The following is a 12,194-nucleotide window of genomic DNA, read 5'->3' as shown; positions in this document are numbered from 1 at the left end:
ACAATGAGATATTATCTCACAACCACTAGAATGGATAGAATCAAAAAGAAAGATGATTAAAGTATTGGGGAGGACATAAGGAAATTGGAACCTTCATACATGTTTGGTGGAAGTGGAAAATGGTGCAGCCACTGTGGCAAATGGTCTGGCAGTTTCTCAAAAAGTTAAATATAGAATACTATGTGATTCAGCAATTCTACGCCTAGGTATGTACTCAGTAGAATTGGAAACATGTTCACACAAAAACCTGCGCACAAATGTTTGCAGCATCATTATTCATAAAAGCAAAAAAGTGGAAACAGCTCAAATATCTATCAACTAAAGAGGAGGTAACCAAAAGTGATATATCCATACAATGGATTATTATTCAGCCATAAAAAGAAATGATGTACTGTTACAGGCTACAACATGGATGAACCTTGAAAACATTATTCTAACTGAAAAAAGCCAGACACTAAAGGCCACATATTATATGACTGTATTTATATGAAATATCCAAAATAAGGGGACTTTCCTGGCAGTCCAGTTGTTAAGACTCTGTGTTTCCGCTGCAGGGGGCACAGGTTCAATTCAGGGAACTAATTTCCCACATGCCGCGCAGCCAAAAAACCAAGAAAACAGAATATGAAAATCTATAGAGACAGAAAGTTAAATTAGTTGTCGTCTAGGGATGGGGCTGGAGAGAGGGGAATGAAGAGGAATATATAATGGGTACAGAATTCTCTTTGGAGTGATGAAAATGTACTAAAATTAATTGTGGTGATGATGGTTGTACAGCTGTGATACACTAACAATCGTTGAAATGTGTACATTTTATATGGGGTGAACTGCATGGTATACAAATTATATCTTAATAAATATATTATAAAAAATAATAAACATACCCAAAGAAATAAGAAAATAATAAAAGCAAGAGCACAAGATTGAGAATATAAACAATAAACAGGAAAACCAATAAAGAGGGATAACAAGGTCAAAAATTGGTACTTTCCAAAGTCTAATAAAGTTGACAAACCTCTGGCAAACTTGAAGAAAAGAGAAAACACAAATAAAATTAAGGATGAAAAGAAGCAAAACCACATGGATTAAAAGGATTGGGACTTCCCTGGTGGTCCAGTGGGTGAGACTCTTTGCTCCCAATGGAGGGGGCCTGGGTTCCATCCCTGATCAGGGAACTAGATCCTACATACTGCAACTAAGACCCAGTGCAGCCAAATAAATAAATATTAAAAAAAAAAAAAGAATTCTGAGCTTCCACTGCAGGGGGGCAGGGGTTCGATCCCTGATAAGTGAATTAAGATCCTGCATGCCATGCAGCCAAAAAAAAAAAGGAAAAGAAAAGAAAGTAAGAGGATTATGAACAACTCTGCGCCAAAATTTGAAAACTTTGATGAAATGGATAACTTCCTAGAAAAACATAATTTACCAAAAATGACTCAAGAAGTAACAGAATGTAAATCAACTACACTTCAATAAAATGAATTTTAAAAAAAAGGAAAAAAAGAGAAATAATACATAAAAGAAGTAACAGGAAGCCTAAATAATTCCATTGCTATTAAATAAATGGAATTGGTAGTTAAATGTCTTCCTATAAAGAAAACTACAGGCTCAGACAGTTTTATTGATATGTTTCACCAAACTTTCAGGTCAAATGATTCTAATCTTACACAAACTATTCTAGAGTAAGAAACAGAGGGTACATTTTATAAAACTAGCATAATCTTGATATCAAGCCCTGATAAGATCAGGCAGTCTGAGAAAGGAAAATTGCAAGTCAGTATAATCATCAACATAGATGCCAAATTCTTAAAGGAAAACATTAGTGAATGGAATCCAGCAATACGTAAAAAAACAGCATGTCATGTCCAGGTTGGATATGTCCAGGAATGTAAGGTTGGTTTATCATTAGAAAATCAAATGACACAAATTGCCATATTAATAGATCAAGGGTGGGGTGGGGAGAGGCATGTAAGTACAGTAAAAGCATTTGTAGAATTCAGCATCCATTTTTTATAATGTCTTAGTAAGTTAGGAATAGAGAGGAACTTTAATCTTAAATGGCAGCTATAAAAGAAAAGAAAAGAAAAAAAAATCCTCAGCATAAGTCTAAAAGGTGAGACCTGGAAAGCATTTCCTTTGCAAACAAGAATCAGACAAGTGTGCCCATTACCACCATTTCTATTCCACTGTACTGGAGATCCTGGCCTGTGCAGGAAAGCAAGAAAGAAGAATAGAAGGACGGTGTTTCAAATAGAAGAAACTTGGGTGGTATTTAAACAGTTGGAACCTAATGAAACTTCAAAGCTTCTGCACAGCAAAGGAAACTATAAGCAAGATGAAAAGACATCCCTCAGAATGGGAGAAGATATTTGCAAGCGAATCAACAGACAAAGGATTAATCTCCAAAATATATGAACAGTTTATGCAGCTCAATATCAAAAAAACAAACAACCCGATCAAAAAATGGGCAGAAGACCTAAATAGACATTTCTCCAAAGAAGACATACGGATGGCCAAGAGGCACATGAAAAGCTGCTCAACATCACTCATTATTAGAGAAGTGCAAATCAAAACTACAATGAGGTATCACCTCACACCGGTTAGAATGGGCATCATCAGAAAATCTACAAACAGTAAATGCTGGAGAGGATGTGGAGAAAAGGGAACCCTCTTGCACTGTTGGTGGGAATGTAAATTGATATAGCCACTATGGAGAACAGTATGGAGGTTCCTTGCAAAACTAAAAATAGAGTTACCATATGACCCAGCAATCCCACTCCTGGGCATATACCCAGAGAACACCATCTATTCAAAAAGACACATGCACCCCAATGTTCATTGCAACACTATTTACAATAGCCAGGACATGGAAGCAACCTAATGTCCATTGACAGAGGAATGGATAAAGAAGATGTGGTACATATATATACAATGGAATATTACTCAGCTGTGAAAAGGAACAAAACTGGGACATTTGTAGAGACATGGATGGACCTAGAGACTGTCATACAGAATGCAGTGAGTCAGAAAGAGAAACACAAATATCGTATATTAACACATGCATGTGGAATACAGAAAAATGGTACAAATCAACAGGTTTGCAAGGCAGAAATAGAGACACAGATGTAGAGAACAAACATATGGACACCAAGTGGGGAAAGCAGGGTGGGGTGGGGGGGGATGAATTGGGAAATTGGGATTGCCATATATACATTACTAATAAGAAAAAAAATATCAAATTGTACACTTTAAATATCTGCAGTTTATTGTCTGTTAACTGTATCTCAATAAAAGTTCTTAAGAAAATAAATCAACAGTTGGAAATGAGAGAGCACGATGGTTCTAGGAAAGTGTGAGTCTTAAAAGGGCCTGCATAGAAGGAACCTTGAAAGATGCGGTAGAGGAAAAGGAATCTGCAAAAAGACTCAAGAGAAGATAAAGAGGTTGAAGACCAGGAGAATGGAAAGTAGTAAAGGTTAAGGGAAGGAAGGAAAGGTTTTCAGGAAGGAGGAAGTGGTCAACAGAGAGTTTAAATAAGAAACAAATTGAAAGAACTAACCGATCCTTTGGTGACAGAGGTCATCAGGGTCAGGGAATAGGGTGAGAGGGTCAGGAAATAGCAGAGGCCAAAGCCAGAGGTGCACAGGCAGAGGAGCTAGTGGGCAATGGGTAGAGGAGGAAGTGAGTCAGCACGTGTTTATGAGGACCTACTACGTGCTGGTGCTATTTTAGGCACTGCTGAGTTGGTGGTGAACAGAAAGACAACATAAAATCTTCAGAGTTCACATTCCAGTAGGAACTGACAGCTGGGAGACCAGTCAACAAATCAAAATGATAACTGCAGATTCTGAGAAGTGCTACAGAGAAAATAAAATGAGGAATCAGGAAAGGCTGATGGGAAAGATTTCTTTAGCTAAGGCGGTCAGGGAAGGCTTCTCTGAGGCAGTGACATTTGAATCGAGACTTGACTGACGAGAAGGAGGCAGTCATGTATTGACTTGGGGAAGAGTGATCCAGGCTTAGGGGACAGCAAATGAGAAGACCTTGAGGCTGGTGTAAGAACATAAGGAAGGCTTGTGGGCCTGGGGAGAAAGGTATGAGGGGAGAGGATGGCAGGCTGTGATGACAGAGGTACCAGGCTTCCTGGACCCGGGTGAGGAGTGGATTTTATTCTATTTGCAGTGGGAAGTCATTGCAGAGTTTGAAGGAGTCTCTCCTTCAAGATGTTTAATCATGAAAGAGAGAAGTGGTGGGGCAACAGCTCAGAGAGGGGTATAGATGCACAGCCCAGAAGAAGACAATGACAGCCTTTTTTTTAATATATATTTTGTTTGATTTTTTAAAAAAAATCATGTGCTTGGCTGTATTGGGTCAATTGCTGCAAGCCAACCTTCTCTAGTTATGGCAAGTGGGGGCTACTCTTCATTGCAGTGTGCGGGCTTCTCATTGCGGTGGCTTCTCTTGTTGTGGACCATGGGCTCTGGGCACACAGGCTTCAATAGTTGGGATCTTCCTGGGGCAAGGATCAAACCCGTGTCCCCTACACTGGCAGGTGGATTCTCCACCACAGCGCCACCAGGGAAATCCAACTTAGTATTAAGTTTTATTGATGTTTCCTCCCCACACCCCACCCTCCCAGCTGTTCTTACTGATTTGAGCAGAAAACCTGTTCCTTTTTGGATCGTGGTGGGAATAACAGTGCATGCACAGGTGCCTGCAATTCCCCTTAAATGATAATTAGCTTCTTCATCTTATGGCGCCTTGGTTCTGCCGTTTGAAAAATGTGACCCACGCGCCTCCAGAAGGTGTTGAGTGTACACCTTCGGGCCCCTCAGAGGAAACGCTTGCCAGGACTCCCAGCTTCCTGCAGGCCCCAGCCCAGCCCACCCACCCTCAGTGCTTGCTGGGCGCCCATCAACAACCCTGCGGGTCCCAACAGAGAGACTAAGGCCCAGAGAAGGGAGGGAGCGATCAATCCAGAGACAGAACCCAGGCCTCGGTTCTCATTTCCTGTTGTTCTCACAAAGCACACTGTGGCCAGAAACAGTGAACCAGAGACTCAGAACCTGCTAAGATCCAGTTCCCCTGAAAACCTGACCTCTCCTCACCTGTCCTTGGTATTTAGGACTCCAGGAAGTCCTTATCTGCCCCAGGTGCCACCCATCTCTGAGCCCAGGTCCCCTCACCTGTCCTGGGTGTTTGCCAGCGTTAGCAATAAGGAAGTTGCTGTTGATCCCAACAAGCACTTGATAATGGAGTTACAGGAGGATGAGCCAGAGGAGAGTGTGGAAGGACTGACCCTGGGTGATTTTCCAAGAAATACGACTCTCAAGGAAGGAGTCGAAAGATAGAAGGCAGTGGCTAAAAAGTGGGGCCAAAGGAGACGTTCTTGTCATTGGGTGTGGGTTATGCTTGACTTTTAGGATGAGGGAGTTGAGAATAAGCTAGAATACTGACAGTAAGGAGTCAGCGAAAAGAAGGATGATAAAGATTCAGGAGCGGGAATTCCCTGGTGGTCCAGCTGTGCTTTCAGGGCCGTGGGCCTGGGTTTGATCCCTGGTCAGGGAACTAAGATCCCACAAGCTGCATGGCACAGCCAAAAAAAAATAGTATTCAGGAAAATAAGAGGGTAACAAACTGAGCAGGATCCCCAAGAAGGGGGGGAGGTGTACCCCACAGCACAGGTGGAGACGTAAACTCCAAACAGGAAGGAGAATTCTTCTCTCTTTGTAACTAGAGGGAAGGAGGAAGGAACTAACATGGATGAAGGTGAGATGGGGGAGGCAGGAGGAGCAAGGGGACAAGGGGGTGTGGAGGTTTAAGAAACAGCCACTGTGGAGAGCGGTAGAGAATTGACTAGGGAAACAGGGAAGGATGACCAGGCAACCTTGAGAGCCCATTTGTCGTTGGAATACATTTATAGCAAAACCAACCTGCCCAGATATGTGATTTTTTTTTCAGCAGTGTTCATTTGCCCAGATGTAGACACAGAGAAGATGGGGAGTTGGAACGATTTAGGGCAGGTATGACGCAAAGACAAGTGTGCAAGAGAGTTGAGGATATCGGTGAAAGGGTTGACATGATGGACTAGAGACTCGGTTATTGAAAAAACAACTATCCGCAGAAGAATCTGTTTTATTGGCACCATTTTTCCAGGTTCATGGAAAAGCTCAGACAAGGTTCTGTACATGTGTGTGCATCTCCCATGATGAGGAACTTCCTGACCTGGTGATGCATGTGCTGCAGCAAATGTTGCAGAACAGTGATTGGTGCCTGTAATGGAATTTGTTGTATGTGCAGCGACCGAATGTCCTTTGAACCCATTTCTTATATTTTGGTCATTTCCCACCTCCCAAAGGTAGATGCCAGGACTTGCCTGTCCAACCTTGTTTGAGGCCAGGGCTCAAAAGTGTGACTTGATCACCAGCCAGATGCACCCACAGAAACCTGAATTCAGTGTCATGAGGAAGGCGGCACTGGCCTTGCAGAATCCCTTTTGCCAGCCAGGTGGCAAGGCTCTCCAAGGCAGTAGGGGTAGGGGTCTGAGCATTAGTGGTGATGCTCAGACACTGCTACGTGAGCTGATGTGCAGGTGTCCAGTGGTGGTGGGTCCTGCCTCCTTCCTAGAGCAGCCTAGCTGTGTGATTGACTTGTGAGTCCCAGCTCTTCAGAAGTACTGTCCAATAGAAATTTAGAGTGAGCCACAAAAGTAATTTTAAATTGTCTAAAAGCCACATTTAAAACATTTTAAATGAGGTGAAGATGAAATCATTTTAATAATATGGATTTTTTAACCCAACATATTCAAGATATTATCATTTTGGGGAGTTCCCTGGTGGCCTAGTGGTTAGGATTCCAGGCTTTTTATAATTTATTTATTTATTTATTTATTTATTTTATTGGCTGTGTTGGGTCTTTTTTTTGCTGTGCGTGGGCTTTCTTTTTAGTTGCTGTGAGTGGGGGCTACTCTTCGTTGTGGTGTGCAGGCTCCTCATTGCTGCGGCTTCCCTTGTTGTGGAGCACGGGCTCTAGGTGCGTGGGCTTCAGTAGTTGCAGCACATGGGCTCAACAGTTGTGGCTCATGGGCTCTAAAGCACAGGCTCAATAGTTGTGGCACACGGGCTCCGTTGCTCCGCGGCACGTGGGATCCTCCCGGAGCAGGGATGGAACCCGTGTCCCCTGCATTGGCAGGCAGATTCTCAACCACTGCGCCACCTAGGAAGCCCAGGATTCCAGGCTTTTACTGCCATGGCCCAGGATCAATCCTTGGTTGGGGAACAGAGATTCCACAAGCCAAATGGCACAGCCAAAAAAAAAAATTATCATTTCAACATGTATTCAATATAAGAAAGTATACTTTATATTCTTTTTTTATATTAAGTCTTTGAAATCAATATGCATTTAACACAAAGCACATCTCAGCTCAGGCTAGCCTTGGTTCAGCTGTTCATGCGGCCAGTGGCTACTATGTTAGACAGGAGATGTAATGCAGAAGTAGAGCCTCCCATCCTGATTGTTTAGTCATCCTAGACGTTCTTCAAGCTTCCAAATAACCTTCAATAAAGTCCTCTTCTGCTTAACTGCTTAAATGCATTTGAAGAAGTGCTATTGTCTGTAACTAAAGCTCATTTGGAGAAGTCAACCACTGTCAAGAAAGAACACACGGACTTCTGTGGTGGCGCAGTGGTGAAGAATCCACCTGCCAATGCAGGGAACATGGGTTCGATCCCTGGTCCAGGAAGATCTCGCATGCCGAGAAGCAGCTAAGCCTGTGCACCACAACTACTAAGCCTGCGCTCTAGAGCCTGAGAGCCACAACGACTGAGCCCACGTGCTGCAACTTCTGAAGCCCGAGTGCCTAGAGCTCATGCTCCGCGACAAGAGAAGCCACTGCAAGGAGAAGCCCGAGCACCCCAAGGAAGAGTAACCCCTGCTTGCTGCAACTAGAGAAAGCCCATGCACAGCAACAAAGGCCCAATGCAGCCAAAAGAAAAATCAGTTATACTTAAAAACAAAAGAAAACAAAACACGAAAACTCCATGAGCACAGGGACATCATCTTTCTTGTTTACCACGTGTCCCTGAGGTCTGGAGCAATGCCTGGTTCTCACTATTTAAATATTGGTTGCATGAATAAATGAATGAATGAGTGAATGAGAAAAATGTTCTTCCCTCCATAAATCTCCCAAGATAAATCTTTTAAATTTATTTATTTATTTATTTTTATTGGCTGCGTTGGGTCTTTGCTGCTACGCGTGAGCTTTCTGTACTTGCCGAGAGTGAGGGCTACTCTTCATTGCAGTGCTCGAGTTTCTCATCCCATTGGCTTCACTTGTTGCGGAGCACAGGCTCTGGGAACACGGACTTCAGAAGTTGCAGCACACGGGCTCAGTAGTTGTGGCACATGGGCTTAGCTGCTCCTCGGCACGTGGGATCTTCCCGGACCAGGGATCAAACCCACGTCCCCTGCGTTGGCAGGCGGATTCTTAACCACTACGCCACCAGGGAAGTCCCTCAATATAAATTCTTAACCAAAGCTTCCTCTAACAAATTGCCTGGTAGTTGCTGTATCTCTTTATGGCTTTTTCATGATCAGAACCAACTCCAGGGCAGCACATGTGGCTTTTTCAGGGTGGCCTCGGTGGCAACATTTCCTGGTGTGCTGTGGGTGACATGGACAGGACAACATAACTTCTCCATAAAAGACAGGCTCTGTGAGATGACCAAAGCCAATGGCTCATAAGGGCTTGGGTTCTGAAACTGAAGTGGGTGAGGGTGACTAAAGTAATGGTATTGCAGGAAGAGCACACCCCAGCGTGGGACTTTCCAGGGTCCATGTCTCAGTAGCATCAAATGCCACTTCCCCAGGTTCATAGACGTGCTGTGAGCAGAAAAGGCCATAGCTGTTTGAACTAAGAAAATCACCCTAGACTCTTGGAGACTTCTGCAGAAGCCCAAGAAGCAGTGATGCTCTTCCTGGTTGCTGTGATGACAGCCAAGGCTTCCTCATCCTCCTGGCAGAGGATGTCCCTTCTGGGGCCACCAAGTTTCTGGTTTTTTAGTGATTGCCACCGAGTACTGGCTGGTAAAGGCAGTACTTGTGCTGAAATCGCCCATTTATTTGTCTTCCTTCCCCTAAAGAGCAGCACTGAGACCAAAGGCTGGCTCTGAAATATTGACATGCTTACTCCACGCCTGCCAACCCAGTTTTCTGATCTAATAAAAGGGGAATACAACCTCGTAGGATTACAGCGAAGATTACAGGAGAAAATGTAGGTAAAGTCTCAGCACAGTGCTTGGCACGCCAAGGATGCTCAAAAATTCCCTTCTTGCTTTGTCCTTCAAGGCCTAACACTAGTGTTACTGATTTGGGATGCAGGCAGCAGTAAGCGGCAGCTTGCAGCAAGCAACAGTGAGCAGTAGCTAGAAACAAGATCTTGATTCTCAGATCCCAGACTGGGAAGCCTAACCACTGGACCACAGGGGCCAGTGGCCAGGGCCTCGGTCCCTAGTTCTTGCCTGCCTTGTGAAGAATGAATTCAGATGAGGAGGCAGAAGGTAAAGAGAGAAGTAAAAAAGTTTATCGGAAAAGCAAAGCACATGCAGAAAGATGCACAGGCAAACTCAGGGAGAGAGTCCCCAGAGTCGCATCTTTGGGGAGTTTAAATTCTTTATAAAGGGGTAGTCTTCTGGGTCTTTGTCTTCTTCTTGGCCAATCACATTGTTTTGACCCCAGGGTTAATTTGCCTCTGGACCCTCCCCTGGGTGCACACACACCCCTCAATTAAGATGGATCCTATCGCAAAGGCCTCTGGGAGAGAGATAGCATGACTTATTATGGTCTGGCATCCCCCACCTTTTTGACCCCATGAAGGCTTTTATGCACGTGTAGTGTCTCTCTTGTCCCAAAGATGGGGCGTGTATGACCTCTTGATCTCTTAATAGGGTTTAGCCCCTCTCTGTCTCTGCCATAACAGTCTCCAAATGTCGGTTATTTACCCTATTTCTGTTGCTGTTTCTTATATCGAGGTGCAAATCTCAAAATATAGACAGGAGTCCGGTCATAAATATGTACTCTGGAGCCCAGTTGTCTCTTGCCTTAGGACATGTTAGCAGGGAGCTGGTAATGGATGCCGGCCTGGAGCTCATCTTCTTCTCACCCCAGAGGTGTGAACAGGCCAGTTGTAAATGCCTAGCCTGCAGCCCGTCTATCTCCTACCTCATTACTTTCTGCATTAACTTTCTCTAATGTCTGACCACCACCTGAACACAAAATCCACCCTCCTCTGGAATCCCAGGGCCTTTTGTCCATTGTTAAAAGTGGCTCCTACACAACACACACACACACACACACACACACACAAATAAACAAAGGAAACACAGTTTGATGACTAGGTAGAGCCTGTGAGTTGATTTCTTAGTGGTTCAAAGTCTAAGGGCTGTAACTGCTGAACTTAACATTTCTAAACAACAGGGTCTATTTTTAAAAAATTGTTTACTTCAGGGAGATCAAAGGAGGCTGATAGATGATGACCCTGTTATACTCCTGACACAGTTTAAAGTGCACTTATTCACTCCTTCCAACAATCACTCGTTCACTTTTTTTCACACATCCGTTTGGCAGGTGTGTGCACACCAGAAAAGTCTGGAGGTAAAAGGTGATCTTGCAGCATTCAGGACAGAATTCCTACCCTCCACACAGAGATAAATCTCACCCTTAATTGCTTATCATTCCCTAAGAAAATCAAAGGCTTTTAACTTGATACCTTAAAGATTCTGCTTCCATTCTGAGATGGAATTATACTTTGGTTCTTCAGCAGGGTTGACCTTGAGTGGTGATGCCCCCCCATGGCTCTGGACAGCACACGCTGATTTGCGCAAGGGCAAGTTCATACCCACTTATCTTTGACAAAGTGCCATAAACACTCAATGTTCTGAAACACCAACACCCCTCCCCCCACCAAAAAAAAACCTAACTACATCTGGTCACCTTGTTTAGCTATATGTAGGCAATGTGTATGTTGATATAATTAGATGATCAAAACGCTTACAGTAATTCTTCCAAAGGAACTGCAGCTGATGCTATTAAGTCTCCCTGGGATTACCAAGGTGGGGCACTGTGGATGCCACCGCAGGCATCTGTTTGTGGGAGGATCTCTTCCTCTGGCATGCCAGCCAAAAGTGTGGGAGAACTAACACGCCCTTCCCACCCCCAGCTGTTCTCAATGGGTGACTGAGCTGATCGGAGTTGGTATTTACTCCAGCTCATCAGCCCCCAGGTGGGAAAATTCTGAGAGGCATGTTCTGTGCTAATCCCCAGAGGTCCCATGCACTGTTGCCCGCAGAGGTCACTTACCTCACAGTGCTTTTTTTTTTTTTTTTTAATATTTATTTATTTGGCTGTGCCGGATCTTAGCTGAGGCATGCAGGATCTAGTTCCTTGACTAGGGATTGGACCCACACCCTTGCATTGGGACTGAAGAATCTTAACCACTGGACCACCAGGGAAGTCCCCTGAGAGTGCTTTTTACTGGGCTCCTCCCCTTCCTTGCTTCACATCCCTACTCCTCTACAGGTGTTCCTGGGATCACCTGCCAAAGAAACCTTTTGCATTCAAATCTTTGTCTCAGAATCTGCTTCTGGGAGAATCCAAACTAAGATGGGGCATGACGCCAAGTATCAACAAAGGCCCTTGGAAATCCAACCGATACTCCTTATCCCAGGCAGTCTCTCTTTTACCCCATAAAATAATTCAGCTTCGCGGCAATCTCAGAAGAGTTTTTGACTCACTCATTGTGTACCTCATGGGAGGAAAGGGGACTGCAGGGCAAACTTAGTGCATGCTTTATAATTTCTTTCACTTAGTTTTAACTCTTTTACTCTGAGACAGAGTGTGACATCTAAGGAGGCGGTGGTGCGGAGTGGGTACAACCTGCCAGGGTAGTGGGGCCATTCTTCACACCATGAAGTTCATTGTTGTTGGTTTATAGCTTCTTCCTATGAAAAATCTCAAACATACAAAGTAGAGAGAATAGACAAATGAACCCCTGTGTATCTGTCATCAGATTGGACAGCTAACAACTTATAGCCAATATCTCCCCACTCCACCTCCAATTATTTTAAAGTAAAACCCATAGGGAGGGTCTTCCCTGGTGGTGCAGTGGTTAAGAATCCACCTGCTGATGCAGGGGACAC

The sequence above is a fragment of the Hippopotamus amphibius genome, chromosome 17 (assembly GCF_030028045.1).
Source record: "Hippopotamus amphibius kiboko isolate mHipAmp2 chromosome 17, mHipAmp2.hap2, whole genome shotgun sequence".
NCBI classification, from domain to species: Eukaryota; Metazoa; Chordata; class Mammalia; order Artiodactyla; family Hippopotamidae; genus Hippopotamus; species Hippopotamus amphibius.
Note: the sequence above shows the minus strand (reverse complement) of the source record.